This window comes from Ochotona princeps, chromosome 21, assembly GCF_030435755.1.
Source record: "Ochotona princeps isolate mOchPri1 chromosome 21, mOchPri1.hap1, whole genome shotgun sequence".
In the NCBI taxonomy this organism is placed as follows: Eukaryota; Metazoa; Chordata; class Mammalia; order Lagomorpha; family Ochotonidae; genus Ochotona; species Ochotona princeps.
In genome coordinates, this window is record NC_080852.1 from 2,300,167 (window position 1) to 2,321,881 (window position 21,715).

Consider the following 21,715-nt stretch of genomic DNA (forward strand, 5'->3'; position numbering starts at 1 on the left):
CCTGAAGTGGATGGCTGGCAGTCGAGAGCAGAGGAGGCACCACCCAAATCAGCCTGGTTCTGGAACTGTGGCTGCGGTGGTGGACCAGGAAGGCTAGAGTCCCGCAGTCAACAGTGCAGCTAGCCTGTCCTCGTAGCAATGGTGGAGTTGGCATGTTAGATGTGCGGTGGCACGTTGGCTAGAGCCCAAACTCGCCTGTCCCTGAGGCAGTTAGAAGGGAGGAAGGAATGAATGACTAGATTTGTAGGGGTGCCAGGGTTGGGGCCCTGGAGGAACATAGGATGGTGTTAAGTGCTGGGGGAACTTGGCTGGCTGAGTATGACTGGCCCTGGAGTGAATGTTAGGCAAACGGGGCCCGGGGGTGCCATCCAAGCTGGCCTGGTTCCACAACAATGAGTAGGACAGCAGGGCTGTTGTGTTGGGTGTATGGAGATTCTGGAAGAGCTACCATGATTCAGGAGCAGGTGGTAGAGCTCAGACAGGACGGGGGTGCAGGGGAACTGGCCAGGGCCTGGAAGGGCCTCATGGGGGCTTGCTAGATTCACTGGCAGGAGTGCTAGAGGAACAGTATACACAGGGCAAGCAGGGCTCACCATGGAGCTGCAGGCAGAGCATGGTGCCTGCAGGACGGGGGGTGCTTGCACACTCGCTAAGCTGACCTGTCCTGGCCCTGGAGCAGTGGACATAGTGGCAGGGCTGGCAGCCAGGAGCACAGGGTGCAAAGAAAGCAGTAGCATAATGTTCCTGGTTAGAAAGTGGCTGGTCGATCAATAGCTGTAAGGAGAGAGTTGCTGGCTGAGCCAGCCTGGCCCTTGAGTTGTGGACGGGGTGGGCAGGACAGGCCATGCCTTCCAAACCCTGGAGGGTTTGATAAGCAGGCTGGGGCATGGAAGTTTCACCTGGGATCATCTGACCTGGCATTGGCAAGGCTGGGTGGCACAGTGGGTGTGTTTTCGTATATGTTGCTCTGGCCAAGCTGCTCCATCAGTGGAGCAACAGGCAGAGCACCTGGAGGAGCCTGAGGGACGCGTGACAGGTGGGCCAGAAGCATAGGCTTTGCCAGCTCTGAAAGCTGTGTTTGCTGCAGCAGCCAAGGCGGGAATATAAGAGGTGCTGAGGGTCCAGGGAGAGTGAGCCTATTCCTGAGGAGCAAGATGGAGGACAGGGGTGGCAAGGTCCCTGGCAGAGCCAGTCTAGAGCTAACACCCTCCTGCAGAGTTACAGCTCACCCAATATGCACCCATTGTCAACATGGCAACCTCCTGTGGCTGTCCAAAGCACCTGTTTCCTAAGGCTATATAATTCACTTTTTCCACAAAACTCTATGTAACTTTCACACTGATGCCACTCTCTGAAAGACAAAGAGCTGACCCATGCTGGTTGGTCTGTTTACCTGCCTCCTTCATAAAATTTGCTGTTTAGCAAACAGGCCGGAACCACAGGGTTGAGGGAAGAAGGGGCCCAGCCCTGGGCTGCACTTCTTGAAAGGGGGCTCAGGCTGCAGACATCCACCTTTCCCTGGTTTCTCTGCCCACATTCCATTACTGCTAGGCCTCACCTCTCCTGGAACTCTTGAAAGTACAAATTAGAAATACAAGGCATGCTGGAATTAGCATCTTCACTGTCCCACCCACACTGTGAACATAGGGTAAGGAATACAGACATCAGGGGACATGCACAGGGGCTTCCTGTCCTCAAAGACTGTCTGCAGGAATCGAGAGAACAAACAGGTACTGGAGAAACAAAGAGTCAGAGTGCCAGAGCGATGGCAGCATGAGACTAAGAGAGCGAGCCCTCCCTATCAGGAGCCATTGTGGGGGCTAGGGAAGGGCATGGTTACACAACAATGCAATACCTCCCCCACTCAAGTTGCAGGTGATGATAGCAGAGTGTCAAAAGTGGGCAGAAGGGTGGGCCTATGTGGTTGGGTGGGGTTTGGCTTCCAAGCTGGTGACCATGAACGAGCTACCTACCCCACAACATTGGGAGAAGGAAGCCACATGTCTCACCTCTTTTTTCTATGCAAATTAGCAGACATTACTGCCCATTGAGAATAAGTTTCTTTCTCTCTGCCCTTGGGGTGACTCATGTCAACCACTCCCTGAGATGGTGCTGAATGGACAATTTCCGCCATTAACTCAGGTTTTTCCTCCCTTGGCGCCCCTCCTGTTGCTAGGGCAGGCCACCTTCCTTCTGCTTCTTAAATAAACCCTGCTTTGCAAACTGGAGCTGTATACATGAACATTCTTCATGAGACATGAATAGGTTGTTGCAGTGTTTCATGTTGATTTCCCTACCACACTAGTCTACTTTGCCCTGCAGCAGCGGGAAGGCTATGGGGGTGGGTAGGCTAGAAATGAGTGTGGTGGGGCCAAAACCTTCTGGCCCTGGAGGAGCTTCCAGACAGGCAAGGGGTGTGGGAGATGACATTGGAGGGTCAGGTAAGACAGCAGAGTTGGTGTGTTGTTTGACTTGGGACTCAAGAAGGTGTGCAGCCTGGGGTGCCGGGGTTTCCGGCAAAAGGGGCTCAGCCCTGCAGTGGCTGGCAAGCACACTGCCTACTGAGTGAGTGAGATCACTGGCTGTGCCTGACTGGCTCTCGAGCTACAGACAATGGATGGTGTGGCAGTGCTCCTGGGCTAGAGGAGTGCTGGTGCTAGCTACCTGAGCCTGGCCGTGCATGGGCAAGTTCGGCATCTGAGCGCATATGTTGGAAGAAGGCTCTTCTTTCTGCTCTCCTCCCATGCAATTCCATGAAATGGAGGACTACAGTGCCATAGGAGCAGGGACACCTGCCAGGATGACTTGGCTATGAAGCAGATGGCAGGAAGAGAGGCGGCTCACAGTGCACCCACTTCTCCAGCTTGTCCCTGGAATAGCAGCCAGTGGGCTCCTTGGGCTCTGGGCTTACTGTCATGACCCATTGGCTCTGGAATGCAGTGTGTGACTAGGGCAGAAGGGGATACTGAGCAAGCAGCTTGTGCGGCGGTGCAGCCTGTGAGCTAGGGCTGAGGGGTGCACTGGCCTAGGCGGCTTGGGAGACATGTTCCTGGAGCAGAAAGAGTGTATGCTCAGGACTGTGAAGTGCTGTCTGAACAGGACTGGCCCTAGATCAGCAGAAGAGGGCAATGGTAAGGTTGGGTTAGAGGTGTGTGGAGCACCAGTTGAGCCCACCTGACCCTGCAGTGGCTTGCAGGCAAGCTGGTAATGGGGAGTGGTGTTAAGGGGAGCAGGGTTGTAAGCAGAGTGGACATATGTCAGGCTGGGGGCACAGGGGATGCCAGCTAAATGTGCAACAGTGGCCTATGAGCTACCTGGCAGGGCAAGCCAACCTTGCCCTGGAGTGGAAGGTGGGCAAGCAGCCTGTTGGGGGTGCCAAGTGACTGGCAGAGTCCACCTGGTTCTACTGCAGAACGTGGAACAGCTGGGCAGGTGTGCTGATGTCTTGGGCATAGTGGGCTGGCCCTGGAGCACTTCGAGGCCTAAAGGTATAGGGGTCATCAGACTGGCCCTTTTGGCTCTGGAGCAGGTAGCAAGTGGGCAAAGGGAGCAAGGGCACCATCCAAGCTGCTCATGCCCTGGAGTGGCCATCCTGGGGCATGATAGAGGTGCAAGAGAGGAGGCAAGCACTGGCTGATTCTATCTGCTCTTGAGATACCTGCGGCAAGGAGGGTCAGGTGGGATAGAGATAAGGTGTCTCTTGCCAAGCAAGCTTGTCCCTGCAACAGGGAACAAGGCAGGAGTGCTAGGGGAAGGGTAGGTGCTGGGTGGGGGTGGTCTGCCATTGGAATGCACGCGGAGTGTGGTACATGAAGGCTGGGGTCCATGTACTCTGGCCCAGGCAGCCTGGCTTCACCCTGGACAAGAGGTCATTGTGTCGGGTGGGGTGGGGTCCAGGAGAGGCAGAGATCAGCCCAGGCTACCAAGCATGGCAGTGGCTGGTGGGCAAGAGTCTGTCTGAAGAAATAGGTGGCCGAATTGGCCTGGCCATAAAGCTGTGGACCGGGTGGGTGTGCTACAGCCTCACTGGGGATGTAGGCAGGGGATGGGAGCAGTCTAACAGCCTGGGCCTGGATCCAGCTCCAGTAGGTTGGCAGGGTGTGCTTGCCGAAGGGCAGGTTGCTGTGTCAAAGACAGCCTAGCCCTAGAGAGCCTGCAGAGTGACAGGGTGGGCTGAGAAGCAGCACAGGGGACACCGATAGAGCTCTCTTGGAGCAGGCAAGGGAGGCTGTGTGCAAGTAAGGCGCTGGCTGAGATCATCTGGCCCTGGGGCAGTGGGCTTATGGGAGGGGGCATAGTAGAGACTCACTGTGGGCCAGCATAGCCTAGCTGAACCTGGATTGGCAGGCATGTGGTTTAGGGATGTTGGTGATGTTGGCAGGACCTCATTAGCCTGGAATGGCAGGCGGGGCGGGCTGGCTACAGATGCACCTTGCACTGGCTCAGCCATGAAGTGAGCAAACTAGAAATCAAAGCACCAGGACAGGACAGAGAATGAGCTCTGGGAAGCAGCCTGCTTACCCTTCCCAGGGAGTCCCCACTTACCTGATCTTCCACGGTCCCAGGCTTGGGGAATCACTCTCACTGGGGACACAGTGCCCAAGGGGGGTTCACTGCAGTGATGGAGGGAATCCTAAGCAGCCAGAAATGTAATAGTGAGGATGTGGGAACACTTCACAGCCTGCAGTGTCTCCTCCAGCATCTTAGCTCTCCGACGCAACCACACATTCAAGATCAAGTAAACGCTGTGGCCTCTGTGATTTTCTTTTAACATCAGATGTGTTATATTTGCCTAATACCAATTTACTGCCAACAACTAATCACAACACAATTCCATTATTTCATCATCTGCAGTTAGTAGAGGCTTCAGGGTTAAGCTTGAACTCGACACACAGGTGCAGGTTAATGTTAGTGGACAGCAGTGTTAGCTCTTTCAGGTCTTTTGCTCCTTTAAGAAGCTATCTAGGGGGTCTATGTCAGTATCTCTGCAGTTAAAATCCTCCTCTCGCATGGGCCGGGATCCCAAGTAGGTGCCGGCTTTAACCCCGATGATGCTGTTTCCCATTCAACTCCCTGCTTGTGGCCTGGGAAAGCAGTGGACAGCTAAAACCCTTGGGACTCTGCACCCATGCGGGAGGCCAAGAAGAGGCTCTGGGTTCCTGCTTCTGGATTGGCACAGCTCAGGCCTTTGCAGTCACTTGGGGACTGAATCCATGAACAGAAGATCTTCCTCTCTGTCTCTTCTCCTCTCTGTATATCCGGCTTTCCAAGCAAATATAAAATGGAATTTTAGAAAAGACTCTTATCCCAGACATTGAGCACAAATGATACTAGCTTTTTTTAAACCAGTCAAATACACTCACAATTTTTTACTCTTTCTACCACCAGAATTGGAAAATTGCAAATATTTGTAGGAATTGCACGACAACAGTCACAAGTACACTCACAATTTGATAAGTGCTCTAGGCCACCAAAATTTTACCTTCACAAAGATTCTTTCTTGGTACAAATTATCCTCTGACTAAACCAACTTGTGGCTGCAAAATGAAAACTGCTGTGTATCCCAAGCTCACTATCCTAGGATTTACCTGGGACTTTGCCAAGGTTTTACTCCCTAGGTTGCCAAGCCTCAGAGAACCCAGAGTACATCAATCATTTCTCTAGATGACATTAATATGTCACCAAGGAATGGAGCTCTGGATGGGTAAAGAGAATATTAATGCTCCAAGGGGTTAGTTATATGCAATAGATGGAACATGATAGATACCCTCCAGTTTTAGGGCATCAGCTGCCACTCTGAATGGTAACCCCCAATCTACTGCTCTCTTTCAGGGGGAATAAGTGAGCCAGAGGATAAGATAACCATGTTTGTTTGTTACAAGGTGTTTTGAAACTGAGGAAAACAAAAAGAATATATTGAGGAACCTGTTAATGTTTGAATGGAGGGTCAAAGTTGAGGAGTTCCTAACAGCTAATGTAGGTTATTCCTACTTACCGTCAGGCTTTTTCATCTAATCTTTCATTTCCCACATTCCTACAACAGCCACAAGACCCAAAATAAGTCAGGTTTTTCACACTGCTACCCAAGCCACTGTCTGCTGCCTCCCAGCCTGGCCAGTAGCTGCACACTGCATTTGCACAGAACTGAAACCCAGGCATTCTGAGGGAGACACAGGAGTCCCAATGTCATCTTAACCACTGTCACACACACCCACACAGGGCAGTGAGGCCTTCCTGTGCTGTGTCAGGTGGGCAATTACTGCTTTTCTCCCATGCCTACTATTCACAACAAACAGTTCCTCTAAAGAGCTATTGCTTATTTTGTGAGATAGGGAAATAATAAGACAAGTTATGGAATTGTATCTTGGAGGAAATAGTGACTCCTGCTGTGAATTTTCAGGGCAGAGAGCAGCACTTGGCATTGAGGCAAGAGTTCTGGACATTCACAGATTTATTCCCTGCTTTAATGCTCTCTGCTGAACCTGACTTATTCCCTCTACAACTCATGGGACATTTAATCCCAATTGTGAGAACTTCAGGAAATGGGTGACAACATACCAGAAGCCATCAGGATAAATCAGTAGTGCTGCCTTCACAGCTCCTTCGTCAGGTTCTTCTAGAGAAGCCCCTTTTTGTGAGTCCCCGTGCACTCCCTTGGCTTGTCTACAAGGTCGCTGTGCCACCCCAGGCCTCTGCCAAGCACAGCGCCAGCACCACATGCTGCCCCTCAACCTTGCAGCAAAATCGCAGGAAAACAAGGCTGTTTGTTCTAACTGCTGGAGTCTGTGCTGCTCTGGTGTCAGCAACAAGAAAACTGCCCCAGACCCTTAGGAGGAGCTTCACTGAGGACTCAGCTGCGGGCTGGAGACGCTGTTGCCCAAATCAAGAAAATCGGGCCATTTAAAAAAGAAGTTGCAATGAGGTAGAAAATTAAAATAAAATAAAATACAATAAAATAGAAAATAAAAAATGGAAATCATGCCCAACATGAAGGTCGAACTGTCCCGGGCACTCTCCCCTCCTCACTGCACAATGGGTTCAACTGGGAGGCCTAGTGTTCAAGGTCAGTGCTGCAGAGTGAGGACCCCAAGGGCCCCCTCCTGGCCCCCACCCGCCCGCCCCGGGGCCTCAGGAGATGCTCTCACACACTCACCCTTCCCAGCTTCTCACGAGTCGGGGGTCCTGCAGAGGCTCCTGCGGGGAGGGAGCTCACAGGGCAGCACTGGCTCAGCCACCTGCGCCTCTCCACCAGCACAACCAGCAACGTGGCTATGGCGGCACCCACAACAGCCTCCTGCCTGCTGCCACAGGGCTTCCTGGGCGCGCGTGATTGGACCCCTCCCACGACTACGCATGGCGTCACAACACGTAGCCAATCATAATCACAAAGGGCACTCAGGTAGGATTCTGGAGGGAGGGTGAGTGAGGGGCGGGGCTTCACCTCAGGCTGGAAGGGGCCTCCTCTCTTGCAGCTTGAGCCTTCCAACAGCAGGGGCCGCTGTCGCCTCTCACATCAGTCCACCTCCTGGCCTCTCCTTCCCTCTCTGCTTCAGGATCCTGTTCAAGTCTGAAAACACACAGAAATGTAGGACAAGAGTCTGCAGATACACCTCACCGAATGTTCAATGCTTTCTGGAACTTTTCTTCTTTGTATTGCCAAGGTTTTTTTCCATTAGTTCATTTCACTTTTTAAAATACAGATTACACATTCACAATAATGTGTAAGACACAAACCGAGAAGAGGGCTTATCCAGATTCAATCTAGCAAAAGAAAACTTGAAGTGATAGATGTAATTCATATTATATCTATATTTCCTATTTTATGCATATGTATGTGTTTCTGTTACTCGGTTTCCAGAATTTGTGACTTTTGGTTTCTGTTTTAAAACATCTTTCTATGGGATATTTAATTTTTTTTTTTTTTTTGTAGAAATGTCAGAGATAGAGAGAGGAGGAGAGACGGCGAAGAAGGTCTTACATCCACTAATTCACTCCCCAAGCAGCTGGAACAGACAAATGCAAACACTCTAGCATCCCATTGTCTACACTTGTCCAACAGTTTCATTGGGAATCCATCTGTCATCTGGATGCAGGAATAAATGTTGCATTATATCCCCACATCTGGAAATGGTAGACCCCAGTACCCCATCACTATACATTTCCATAATTGAGAAACCATGAAACAAGGTCAGCAACTGGTATGAGGTAGAACAATAGCCTCAACAACAACAACAAAATACAGCTCCATGAAAAAACACGCCACTGAGTAACCAGCACATTGGTGACAAGACGGAGATACAAAAGTCTCTTGAAAAAAATGATGCACCACATATTCCATGAGCCAGCAATGAATTGACAAAAGGACAGAATATTTTGGCCGGGATCCCATGTGAGCACCAGTTCTAATCCCAGCAGCTCCACTTCCCATCCAGCTCCCTGCTTGTGGCCTGGGAAAACAGTGAAGGATGGCACAAATGCTTGGGACCCTGCATCCGTAGGGTAGACCTGGAGGAAGTTCCTGGCTCCTGGCTCCAGATTGGCACAGCACCGGCTCTTGTGCTCACTTGGGGAGTGAATCATCAGATGGAAGATTTTCCTCTCTGTCTCTCTTCCTCTCTGTATATACAACTTTGCAATAAAGATAAATAAATTTTTTTAAAAGAGAGAGTATTTGGAATAAATAAAACTGATATAAAAAAACTTCAAAACACATGGGATACAGCCAAAACAGAACAAAACAAAACAAAACAAAACAAAAACAGTGTTGATTGAATTATTGAAGTTATACATTCCACACTGGCTTCCTTATATAAGAGAGAACATTATGGTATTTGTTCTTTTGAGACTGACTCATTTCGCTGAGCATAATGGTTTCTAGTTGGGACAAACTAGTTGTAAATAGTATAATTTCATTGTTCTTAATAGCTGAATAATATTCCATGGATTAGATGTACCACAGTTTCTTTAACCACTCTTTGGATGCGCAACTAGATTGTTTCCATGTCTTTGCTATTGTAGCTTGTGCTACTGTAAATAGGATTACAGATCCCCTTCTCACATGCAGATATCATTTCCATTGGGTATATTCCTAGCAGCAGGATAGCTGGGTCATATGGCAGATTTATTTGCAATTCTCCAAGCACTCTCCATACTGATTTCTACAGTGGTTGTATTAGCCTACACTCCCACCAGCAGTGAAGGAGGGTGCCTTTCTCCCCACATCCAAAGTATCTGGCAGGATTGGCCAGTCCCAGCCTGTCTTCACCTACCGAGCTCGCCATGTGAACCCAAGCTCCCACCTGGCTGCTGCAAGGGCTGATCTGTGGCTGCCTTTGGATCCCTGGTTGTCCTTTGAATCCGGGTCACAGCTCACCAGTGGCTGCTGGGTTTTCTGTTCCCTAAACACTGCTCAGCGATCGTCGCCTCTTCCCTGTGTCCGGGGTTCTTCAAATAACTCCCTGCTGACTTCCTGGCCCCTATTTTTCTATAATCTGCTCTCTGTTCTTTACCCTATCTAATAATTTTCCATCATCTCAAACATGTCTACACCCTTTGCCGACCAGTGAGATTTTCTAAATGTAAACTTAAGAATTCCTAGCCTCCTGTGCCCTAAGAATAATGTTTGTGCCTGATTAAATAAAAGTTTTCTTTTTAAGATTTAGCTTATTTTGATTGCAAAGTCAGGTATACAGAAAGGAGAGACAGAGAGGAAGCTCTTCCATCTGATGATTCATTCCCCAAGTGACCACAAAGGCTGGCGCTTGCCCATAAAAAAGCCAGGAGCCAGGAACTTCCTCCAGGTCTGCCAGAGGGGTGCAGGGTCCCAAGGCTTACCCAGGCCACAATCAGGGAGCTGAATGGGAAGCAGGGCCGCTGGGACTGGAAGTAGCGCTCGGACGGGTGTCTATTAACTTGTTCAAAAAAGTTATCAGTAGTTGTAAAGGCAGAGAAGGGAGTGCTAGCAAAAGGGGGAAGTAGTTTTCTGCCTCTTTAAGGACTGAGGGAACAAGAAGCAGAGAGTGAGAAAGGCAGGAAGAAGTTTGAGTCCGGGGCTTAAGCCTTTCCAAAAAAAAAAAAAAATCACAACAATAATAATAATAATCGCAGCGGGTAGCTGCGGCATCTGCCGGAGGTGGAGGGAAACACTGTTCGCTTCTCTCTCTCTATCTCTCCCTCCCTCCTTCACCGTCCCCCCACACACAGCTCTGTCCCCTTTCTTTGGCCCCTCCCCAAATTGCTCTCCTCCACCTGGTCTCCTCTCGGAACCCCGTGATCCCCAATCACACCCGCTCGCCTCCCCTCCACCTCCTCCTCCTCCTCCTGCGCTCCCCCGCCGCCTACCCCCTCGAGTTCTCCCGCCACGCTGAGGGTCTCCGGCCTCCAGCAGGCCGGGCCCACGTGCACAGCGCCCACATGGACAACAGATGGAGCTGGAGCTGAAGCCACTGGGCACACAGCCGAATTCTGGGGGAGGCTGAGGCAATGGCAACACCACGGCGGCAGCGGGCTACAGCAACCAAAAGGCCCATGAACGCCTTCATGGTGTGTTCCCATGGGCAGTGTAACAAGATGACCCAGGAGAACCCCAAGATGCACAACGTTGATATCAGCAAATGCCTGGGCGCAGAGGGGAAACTTAGTGGGAGATAGCGAAGCGGCCGTTCACGGCCGAGGCCAAGTGGCTGCAGACGCTGCACAAGTAGAAACACAGAGATTATAAATATCAGCCATGGCCGAAAAGCAAAAAGCTCTTGAAGAAGGATAAGTACATGCAGCCTGGTGGGCTTCTGGCTCCCAGCAGCAACAGCATGGCTAGCAGGGTTGGGATGGGTGCCCGCCTGGGCGTGGCCGTGAACCAGCGCATGGACAGCTACACCCACGTGAATGGCTGGAGCAATGGCAGCTACAGCATGATGCAGGGCCATCTAGGCTGCCCGCAGCACCTGGGCCTCAACACGCATGGTGCGGCTCAGATGCAGCCCTTGCACCTCTATGATGTCAGCTCGCTGCAGTACAACTCCATGACCAGCTCACAGACCTACATGAACGGCTCTCCCACCTACAGCATGTCCTACTTACAGCAGAGCACCCCTGGCATGGCCCTAGGCTCCTTGGACTAGGTAGTCAAGTCCAAGGCCAGCTTTAGCCCCTCCATGTTTACCTCTTCCATTCCAGGGAGCTCTGCCAGGCCAGGAACCCTCGGAACATGATCAGCGTGTACCTCCCCGGTGCAAAGCCGACTGCTGATGTCACAGCACTACCAGAGCAGCCCGGTGTCCAGTACGGTCATTAACAGCACACTGCCCCTCTCGCACATGTGAGGGGGGCCCGCCAGACAGTGGACTGGAGAAGGACAGGGGGTGGGGCAAGAGCAGAGGTTGGGGGTGATAGTGGGGTGGGGAGTAGGGGGAAAGACATTTTCAGAGGAAAAGGAAACAAACAAAAACCTGGGAAATGGGAGGGGTGCAAAAGTAGGGTGAGAAGGAAGCATGACGATAAAAGCAAGCGCATGCAACACAAATCCTGGTATGTGACAAAGAACATTTCCTTACTCACAGCAAATGACACCTTCAGAGGAGACCACCAATCCATTCTACGCACAACACAAAACCTGTGCCACTGACAAGAGAACTTTATAAAAGATGTAGAGATGCTGGACTTCTTTTTTGGGGGGACTGTTTTTGCACAGAAAAAAAAATGGCTGGTGGGTGGACTGGGGAGGGCCAGGGGAATGGACCTTGTATAGATCTGAAGTAAATGAAAACTGCACACAACTTTTTTTTTTTTTCTAATTGAAAGGTGGATATACAGAGAGGAGGAGAGACAGAGAGGAAGATCTTCCATCGGATGATTCATTCCCCAAGTGAGCACAATGGCTGGAGCTGAGCCAATATGAAGCCTGGAGACAGGAGCTCTTCCGGGTCTCCCATGAGGCTGCAGGATCCCAAGGCTAGGCTGATGATCCCTGCACCCCTAGGCTTCCGGCTGCTCCAGGCCCAGGCCCACTCAGCCCAAGAAACCAACACACCTGTCCCACTTCTCCACTTGCTGCTATAGAATCAGCAGGGCACTGCCAGCCACCCGGCACCCCCAACAGGCTGCTCATAGACCAAGTTGCATGTGGGGCCTTGCCCTTCCAAGAAGCTCATAGACCACCACTGCAAGGATTGGCCAGTTCAGCTGGCATCCCCTGTGCCCCCAGCCGGCAAGGATGTCCACTCTACTAACAATCCTGCCCCCCTTGACCCTGTCCCACTTTCCCAGCTTGCTTACAAGTCACTCAAGGGTCAGGTTGGCTCAACTGTTGCTCCTCGTGATTCTAACCCAACCTCACCATTGCCCCCTGCCACTGATCTAGGCCCAAGTCTGTTCAGACAGCATTCCTGGCCCTGAGCATGCACTCCATCTGCTCCAGGGCCAAATCATTCCAGCTGCCTATGCCAGTGCATCCCTCAGCCCTAGCTCCAAGGTTGCTCAGCCTCACATGTGTTTGGTTGGTATCCCCACATACACCTAGTATGCACACCATGCATTTCAGAGCCATTGGGTCATGACAGTAAGCCCAGAGAGCAAGGAACCCACCGGCTGCTATTCCAGGAACAAGCCGGACAAGCCAGTGAACTGTGCGCCCCCTCTCTGCCTGCCATCTGCTTCATAGCCAAGTCATCCTGGCCGGTGTCCCTGCTCCTACAGCCTGTAGTCCTCCATTTCAGGGCCAGGCTGAATTGCATGGATGGGAGGGAGGTAGTGAAGGGCTTCTTTAACATAACACCTTCCATCACCCCACTTGCCCATCCACGGCCAGGCTTGGTTAGACAGCCTGGGCTCTATCCCAGGAGCACTGCCACACTGTCCACTGTCCGGAGCTTGAGAGTGAGTTGGGCTTAGCCAATGATCCCACTCCCTCAGCAGGCAGTGTGCTTGCCAGCCACTCCAGGGCTGGGCCCCTTTAGCTGGTGACCCTGCAGTCCCAGCCTGCACACCTTGAGTCCCCTGCCATGCAACATGCCCACTCTGCCTCCTCACCTGACCCTCCAGTGTCATCTCCGACACACCTAGCCTACCTGGAGGCTCCTCCAGGGCCAGAAGGGATCGGCCCCACAACACTCATTCCTAGCCTGCCTGCCTCCATAGCCTTGCTGCTGCTGCAGGACAAAGTGGGCTAGTGTGGTAGGGAAATCAACACGAAACACTGCAACAACCTATTTCTTTTCTCATGTAATAACGTTCATGTAGACAACTCTAGTTTGCAAAGCAGGGTTTAAGAAGCAGAAGGAAGGTGGCCTGCACTTCAGCAAGAGGGACTCCAAGGGAGGAAACACCCATGAAAAAGATGGAAATTGTGTCCATTCAGCACCATCTCAGGGAGGGGTTAACATGAGTCACCCCAAGGGCAGAGAGAAGGAAACTTTTTCACAATGGGCAGTAATGTCTGCTGCATCAACCAGAAATAAAAAATTGAAATCTGTGTCTTCCTTCTCCCAATGTTGTGGTCTAGGCAGGCAGTTCAGGGTCACCAGTTTGGAAGCCACTACCTGGATGTTTCTTCCTACCCACCTGGTATGCTCACCTATCTGGAACATGAGAGGGGCTGGTATTGCATTGTTGTGTAACCACTCCCCTCACAAGCCCCCACAGTGGACTCTGATGGGTAGGGCTCACTCTCTTGGTCACATGCTTCCATTGCTCTGGCACTCTGAGTCTTGGTTTCCCCAACCTGGTTGGACTTAGGTCTCAGGGTAGCCCCTGAACATGGCCCCTGTATGTGTCTATTTCTCACAATCTCTTTACTGCTTGAGTGGGACAGGAAAGATGTTAATTCTAAGATGCTTTGTATTTCTAATTTGTGTACTTTCTGGAGTTCTGGGAGAGGTAAGGCCTAGCAGTAACAAAATGTGGACAGAGAAACCAGGGAACGGTGGATGCCTGCAGTCCAAGCACCTCTCTCTTTTTTTTCCCCCTTGAATTGATTTTGTTTTTATCACAAAGTCAGATAGACAGAGAGGAGGAGAGACAGAGAACGATCCTCTGTCTGATGATTCAAACCCAAGTGACCGCAATGGCTGGTGCTGAACCAATCTGAAGCCAGGAGCCAGTAACTTTCTCCATTCTCCCACAAGGGAGCAGGATCCCAAGGTTTTGTTAGGCCACAAGCAGGGAGTTGGATGGGAAGTGGAGATTCCGGGATTAGAATCGGTGTCCATATGGGATCCTGGCATGTTCAAGGCAAGGACTTTAGCTTCTAGACCACCTGGCTGGGCTCCTATGCCTCTCTTCAACAGGTGCAGCCCAGGGCCGGGCCCCTTCTGTCCACAATCCTATGGCCAAGGCCTGTTTGCTAAACAGCAAAGTTTATGAAGGCGTCAAGCAAACTGACCATCCAGCCTGGGTCAGCTCTCCCTTCCTTCAGAAAGTGACCTCAATGTCAGAGTTAGATGGGTTTTAATAAAAAGAGTGAGTTGGCTGACCCTGCCTTAGGAACCAGGTGAGTTGGACAGCCACAGGAGGCTGCCATGTTTACAATCAGTGGACAATGGGTGGGCTATAGCACTGCAGGAGGCTGTCAGCTCTAGGCTGGCTCTGACAGGAACCCTAACACCCCTGTCCTCCATCTTGCTCCTCTGGAATAGGCTCACTCTCCCTGGGTACACAGCACATCTAGCATTCCCACCTTGGTTATTGCAGCAAACACAGGTCTTCAGAGCTGGCAAAGCCTGTGCTTCTAGCCAGCCTGTCATGCCTCCCTTAGGCTTCTCCAGGCAATCTGCCTGCAGCTTGCTCTAGGGACAGACTGGCTTAGCCACAGTAACATGCCCCACAACACACCCACCACATCAACCAGCCTTGGCACTGCCAGGGCAGATGAACTCAGGAGGCACTTTCCATGCCACAGCCTGCTTGTCAAACCCAACAAATAAATCTGAGTCTCAAGATATAATTAACAAAAATAAAAGAAGAAGAAGAAGAAGAAGATATTCTTTTAGAACTTTCCGGAAAGTTGCCAATAACGCTGGGTAGTTCCATGCCAGTGCAAGAAGGGCCAACACAGAGCCTGATGGGCCACTTGGTGCTATCCAGTCTGGATCTTTGTGATGTGCACATCTACAGCAGGGAAGAAATACAAGTAACTGTCTTCCCATCCATTCAAGCCCTTTGGATCAATATAAACAAATGATAAAGAAGATAGTATTCATTCTCCCACTACTCAGAACTTGTGTTGAAATTACGGTGCCCTGGGTCAAATTTACATCTTCAAACTGCCATCCCATATCAGAGCACCAGTTTGAGTCCTGGCTGCTCCATTTCTGATCCAACTCCCTGCTTATTGCACCTAGGAGACCTGGCTGAAGTACCTGGTCCCTAGCTTTAGCCTAGCCTAACCCTGAAAGATCTCTTTCCCTCTGTTACCATGTCTTTCAAATCAATCAATCTGCCATGCCTTCAGTGGAAGGTCCCTTGTTCCCTGTACTGTGACCTCCAGGAAGGTGCAGGTGCCCACCAGCATGGCCTGAGATAGGCAGAGAGGAGTTTGCAGCTGACTCTGGGTCTAACCGTGTGCTGGGTCACAGCAGGCTGTGGGATGAAGTGACACAGGAAGTGGCACCAGGAGTCCATCTTGCAAGCACCAACAGAGTAAGGGGATGAGTCACCACATCCAGCCATGCATAGAGGCAGCAAAGGCAGGAACCACAGAGCAGAATCAGGAAACTACCCAGGGGCAGGTCCTGTCTCTCCCTGGATGAGATGCTAGAGTCTTCCAGAGGTAGGTCCTGGTTAGCCCTGGGTAGAAGGTTGGGGTCCTCCAGGGGTGGGTCCAGCTTCCCTGTGGGTAGTTTCCTGCCCCAGGAAGACCATTATTCTGATGGGGGTGGGGCAGTGAGAAGGGAAAACGGCATAAGGCCCCTGGAAGGCTCCAGCCCCTGACGCCAGTGGGTGGAAGCATGATCCATCCCTGGAAAAACTGAATCCCTGAGTCAGGGGCAATCAGGACCTACCCCTGCAAGACTACAGCACCCAACATGGAAGAAGCCAAGCGCCCAACCCCGTGGGGGAGAGGACATTCCCAAGATGACCCCAGCCCCCAACCAAAAGAAAGCAGAATCCATCCCTGAAGTGCGAGGGACGGACTTCCCCTGGAAGACCTCAGCCACCACCCTTTGGGGGAAAGAAGATCCCCCACCAGGCAAGATCCTAGCCCCCAACCCATGGGAAATAGAGACACCTTTGAAAGACTCCAGCATCTGACCCCCAGGGGAAGCAGGACCTTCCCATAGAAAACCCCAGTGGCAGACCTAGTTGGGGAAAGCTTCAGGAACCCCTGGAAGACATCAGCCCCAATCCAAGAGAAATAGGACCTGTCCTTGGAAGACTGAATCAGGTTGGCTCTGGAACAGCAGATGGGGCAGTGGGATGGTCATGCTGGGTGTGGTGTAGGGTTCGTGGGCCAAAAGGACCTGGCCCTAGAGCAGTGGATAAGCTGGTCGTGGCAGATGCACTGTGGGTGAGGGCAAGCAGACCCGGCTCCAGAGCAGCAGGCCGGAGATTGACTTGATGCAGAAGCCATATTGTTGGCCAAGCCTGCCTGATCCTGGAGCAGCTGTAGGGTGGTGGGAGGGCCGGTTAGAGGTGTGGGAATCCTGGCCGAGCCCCCCAGGCCCTGGATGATGGTATGAGTGGAAGAATTTATTTGAATATCCTACCTGGACTCTGCACCATTACTTCTTCCTCAGAGCACAGGAAATTCATGCCAGTCCAGCCATCCACCAATCAGATGTAACCTGGTATTCCACCTGAGAATCCCACCTCCAATCTTCCAGCCTCTTCCCCAAACCCGCCCACTCACAAATCATCAATAGGCATTCACCTGCAGTTGCCAATCCCCTGGGGCCTGCCCTCAATCATCACCCCCCACACCTGGCAGACCAAAAGGTACCCAAGCACGGCTCTCTCTCTTCTTTGCTCTTCCTCTTCTTCCAGCCAATCTACCCCTCCTCCCATTCCCCTTCCCCTCCATCCTGTTCCTTCCCCACTGGAATAAACCTCCTAAGATACCTTGTTGCGTCTGGTGTTTTCAGCTCATGGTAAAGAATCAGGTTGCAGGAATTAGCTGCACATAATAATATCATAATATCATATAAACTAGAACTCAACATTTTAAATAACGAACAATGTGTGTTTGGGGCTCTTGGTTCTCCATTTGAATAGGTTTGACACAAAAGCAGCCAGAATGACACTGGGTAAGCTTGATTGGCCCTGGAGCCGCCTGCAGGCAGTTTAGGAATGTGTGTGTGTGGAGGAGGGGGTGGAGAAGGGAGTTAGAAGGTGTTAGTGAGCTGCTTGGTGCTGGAGTGGATGGTGGGCGGGTGGGCAAGGACTCAGGGGGGCGCAGTCCAAACTGCCCTGTCCTTGAAACAATGAGCTCGGGAGAGCCGGCCTGTCCTTGTAGCAGCCCACCAGTTGCCAGGGCGATGGACTGTGGTGGGCCCTGTACTTGCTAGTACATACAAGAATCTGGTCTGGGAACACCTCAAAGTTTCTTTTTGGGATCCCCCAATCATAGTGGAGGACTCAGAACTCTAACCAAGAAAAGGCAGTAGACAGAACAGATCAATCCACCACCTCAGCTATATGTTGGCAGCGAAATACGGGACAAATGGAGACTTTATGATGGACTATGTCAATCAGTGGATTCTCCAACAACCTCATGGTGCCTGGAGTGAAGAGATTGGCAGTGATTCATAACTGGTGAACTACCAAAACCACTTGAGCAGGCCCGGCGGCATGGCCTAGCAGCTAAAGTCCTCGCCTTGAGCATGCCAGGATCCCATATGGGCACCAGTTCTAATCCCGACAGCTCCACTTCCCATTCACCTCCTGACTTGTGGCCTGGGAAAGCAGTTGAGGATGGCCCAAAGATTTGGGACCCTGCACCCGAGTGGGAGATCTGGAAGAAGTTCTTGGTCCTGGCTCGGGATTGGTGAAGTACCGGCCATTGTGATCACTTCGGGAGTGAATCATTGGACAGAAGATCTTAATCTCTTTTTCTCCTTCTCTCTGTATATCTGACTTTGTAATAAAAATAAATGAATCTTAAAAAAAAAAAAAAAAAAACCTTGAGCAAGGAGCTCAGAGCATGTCCCACATTGGGGACCTTGAGTGGGTGGGAGACTGGGTGGGGCTTCTCCCTCAATATTCCCTTTACCTCAGATATATGAAGGAAATAATAAAGAAATAATAGTCTTACCCACTTCCCTGTAGCCCTTGTACCTTTTTACCCTAATTAACAATTTAAAGATTGTCAAAAATATAATTTAAAAAATTATATAAAAAACATTGGTAGCTTTAAAAGTAAAATGTCTTTTTTCTATGCTCTTTTTTTTATTAGACACATCTACTAATACAAACTGAGAGATCTTACTGTCAGGTCTTAGTGTGATAGCGTGGCAGTCACTTTCATGACTTGCTTACTAAGTTTTACAGACTGAGAGTGGAACTTTGCATTTTAAACACTTATGGCAACACTGACAAGATTTGTATTGGATTTTCATTTGCTTTAGGTGAACTACACAGCCAAACATGGTTTAGATGTTCTTTTCAGTGTTTTTGTTTGTTTGTTTGTTTGTTTGTTTGTTTTGTTGACAACTTCAAAAGTCAGACTTAAAAGACTTTGCTTTTTGACTTTTATCCCAATGGTGCTGTTTTGTCTTGGAATACTATTTTAGAAATGAAACTTAGTGGAAATGGTATTTTGGAATCTATGAGTGTTAAATGTGGCTCATAATTTTGGCAACATCATGTGATGCTAACTTGTGTATTACACACTTAAGAGACACAATCTCAAAGTTTCAACCTGTGATGTAATTTGATGAAAAGAAGGTGGGGAAAGATGACTGACCATGGACAGTTGGTATATCCGAGTGTGTGATGAGATAGGGACAGAATGATTCAGAGCAGACAGCAGGAAGTGCAGAATTGCAAGGAAAAGTGTCCGAAGCTCCGTGGGGTTTGGGGATGCGGGGAAGGGAACAACTTTCACCCAGGCAAGAGAGCACGGGGAGAAAAACCTCTCAAGACAGCAATGTGCAGCCTGAGATGTTGGAAATGGGTACCAGGGCCAAACAGGGACTCAGTCAATACCTTGTGGTGGGCCCAGCGCCGTGACCTAGAGGCTAAAGTCCTCACCTTGAAAGTGCCAGGATTCCATATGGGCGCCGGTTCTAATCTCAGCAGCTTCACTTCTCATCCAGCTCCCTGCCTGTGATGAGGACGCCCAAAATCACCTGGCTTCAGATTGGCACTGCACCGGCTGTTGTGGTCACTTGGGGAGTGAATCATCAGACAGAAGATCTTCCTGTCTCTCCTCCTCTTTGTATATCTGACTTTGTATTGGAAATAAATAAAATCTTTTTTTAAAAGATTCATCCATTTTTATTACAAAGTCAGATATACACAGAAGAGGAGAGACAGAGAGGAAGATCTTCCATCTCATGATTCACTCCCAAAGTGAGCCGCAACAGCCGGTGCTGTGCTGATCCGAAGCCGGGAACCAGGAACTTCTTCCAGGTCTCCAACGCGGGTGCAGGGTCCCAAATCTTTGGGCCGTCCTCGACTGCTTTCCCAGGCCACAAGCAGGGAGCAGTATAGAATGGGAAGTGGAACTGCTGGGATTAGAACCGGTGTTCATATGGGATCCTGGAGCGGTCAAGGTGAGGACTTTAGCTGCTAGGCCACTGTGCCAGGCCCAGAAATAAATAAAATCATAAAAACAAAAAACAAACAACAAAAACAACAAGAACAAACAACCTTGTGGCGAGTCACAAGTTGATTCAGGGAAGACGCCAGTGGGAATCCTGACTGACCCATAAGAGATAGATGGAGGTAGAAGGACTCTTAGAACAGAACACAGATGGGATTAAAAAACAAAAGAAAACAAAACAAAACAAAAAAAACAGAAAACGGCTCAGATAGTGAAGGAATAGATATACATTGTCATAATCTGATTCTTTTCTATTTTAGTTGCATTTTTTAAAAAAAGATTTTTTTGTTGTTGTTGTTGGATAGTTATATATACAGAGAGGAGGAGAGTCAGAGAGGAAAATCTTCTGTCTGATCATTCACTCCCCAACTGGCCGCAATGGCCAGTGCTGCGCTGATCCGAGGCCAGGAGCCAGGAACTTGTTCAGGTCTCTCACAAAGGTGCAGGGTCCCAAGAGCTTGAACTGACCTCCACTGCTTTCCCAGGCCACAAGCTGGGAGCTGGATGTTAAGTGGAGCGGCTGGGATTAAAACCGGCGCCCATATGGGATCCCAGCAAGTTCAAGGGGAGGACCTTAGGCACTAGGCCATCGTTTAGGGCCCAAACCCATTGTTTTTTATGACAATACTTTGTAATTTTCCAAGGTCTCATTTCAATTAGCATTTGAGTCAGCACAAGGTCATTTATCCTTAGGTGCCTTTAAAATGTATTTACTTATTTGGAAAGAGTTAGGCAGAGACATGAAAGGACAGAAACAGAGAGAAAGCTTCTATCTGGGATTTCCTGCTAACAAACGATTGGAATTCTCAAGGCTGGACAGGGCAAGGCCCGCAGCCAGGCCCTGATGGAATATTCCTCAAACTGCATTAACAATAACTAGTATGAATATTTTTAACTGTTAATAGTATCAGTGGTTACATTTTATGCTTTTATTTGAATGAAATAATTTATTACTAAACAATTTTCTTCAAAGAAAGCATATTTACTAGGTTATTTCAGAAGCTATAGGAACCAATATGATGTTTTGGATGCAAGGACCCAGCCTGTGTGTGTCTAGGTGTGACTGATGTTCCAAGGGTGGGGTGTGGAGGGTGGAGTGCCCTACCTTGAGTGCTCACCCAGCCGGGCATCCTAAGGGACCCTGGACAACAGAGAATACTGGATAATGCAACACTGGGCTCAGCACTGAGTGACCCCTGTCACAAGCTTTGATTGGGTACAAGCACTGGTTTCTGCACCGGGAGCAAGTAAACTGGGTGCCAGAGCAGCAATGATTCAGCTGTTTGTCTTGGCCTGTGAAAACATCACACCAAGGGCCCAGTGCAGAAGCCCAGGGGCTAAAAGTCCTTGCCTTGCAAGCACCAGGATCCCATATGGGCGTGGTTTTGTGTCTCCACAGCCCCACTTGCCATCCAGCTCCCTGGTCCTGGCTTGGGAAAGCAGTCAAGGCCAGTCCAAAGCCTTGGGACCCTGCACCTGTGTGGGAGACATGAGAGGTGCTCGTGCCTCCTGGCTTCAGATGGGATCAGCTGGGGTGGTTGCGGCTGCTTTGGGAGTGAATGATCAGACAGAAGATCTTCCAGTCTCTCCTCCTCTCTGTACACCTGCCGTTCAAGAAAAATAAGTAAATCTTAAAAAAAAGAAAAATTCTCACTTTCCTATAGCCCTTGAACCTTTTTACCCTAATTAACTATGTAAAGATTGTCAAAACTATAATAATATTAATAGAAACATTCCCCAGTATATTAAAAAGAGAGAGGAAAATTCAATGTGGTGGGCACAAAAGATCACCACAGAGCCCTTGGCACTTGCTCTCTGTTTAGTCCACATTTTCTTTCTGTGTTCAATAGAACGGCCTTGTCCCTGCTGCCTCGGGGGAAGCGCATCTCCCCAGGTCCGCTGTGCAGGCTGTCCTCCAGGTGACCAACGTGTGAGCCTGTTGTTCTGGAAGGTCTTCAG

General features: G+C 50.1%; 1 protein-coding gene and 1 pseudogene across 1 annotated transcript in view; one reads left to right on the forward strand and one right to left on the reverse strand.

Moving 5' to 3' along the window:
* Positions 1-21,715, reverse strand: part of LOC131482927 (zinc finger protein 208-like) — an 887,045-nt gene that overhangs the window by 84,659 nt on the left and 780,671 nt on the right.
* LOC131482858 (transcription factor SOX-2-like) lies at positions 10,525-11,321 on the forward strand (annotated as a pseudogene).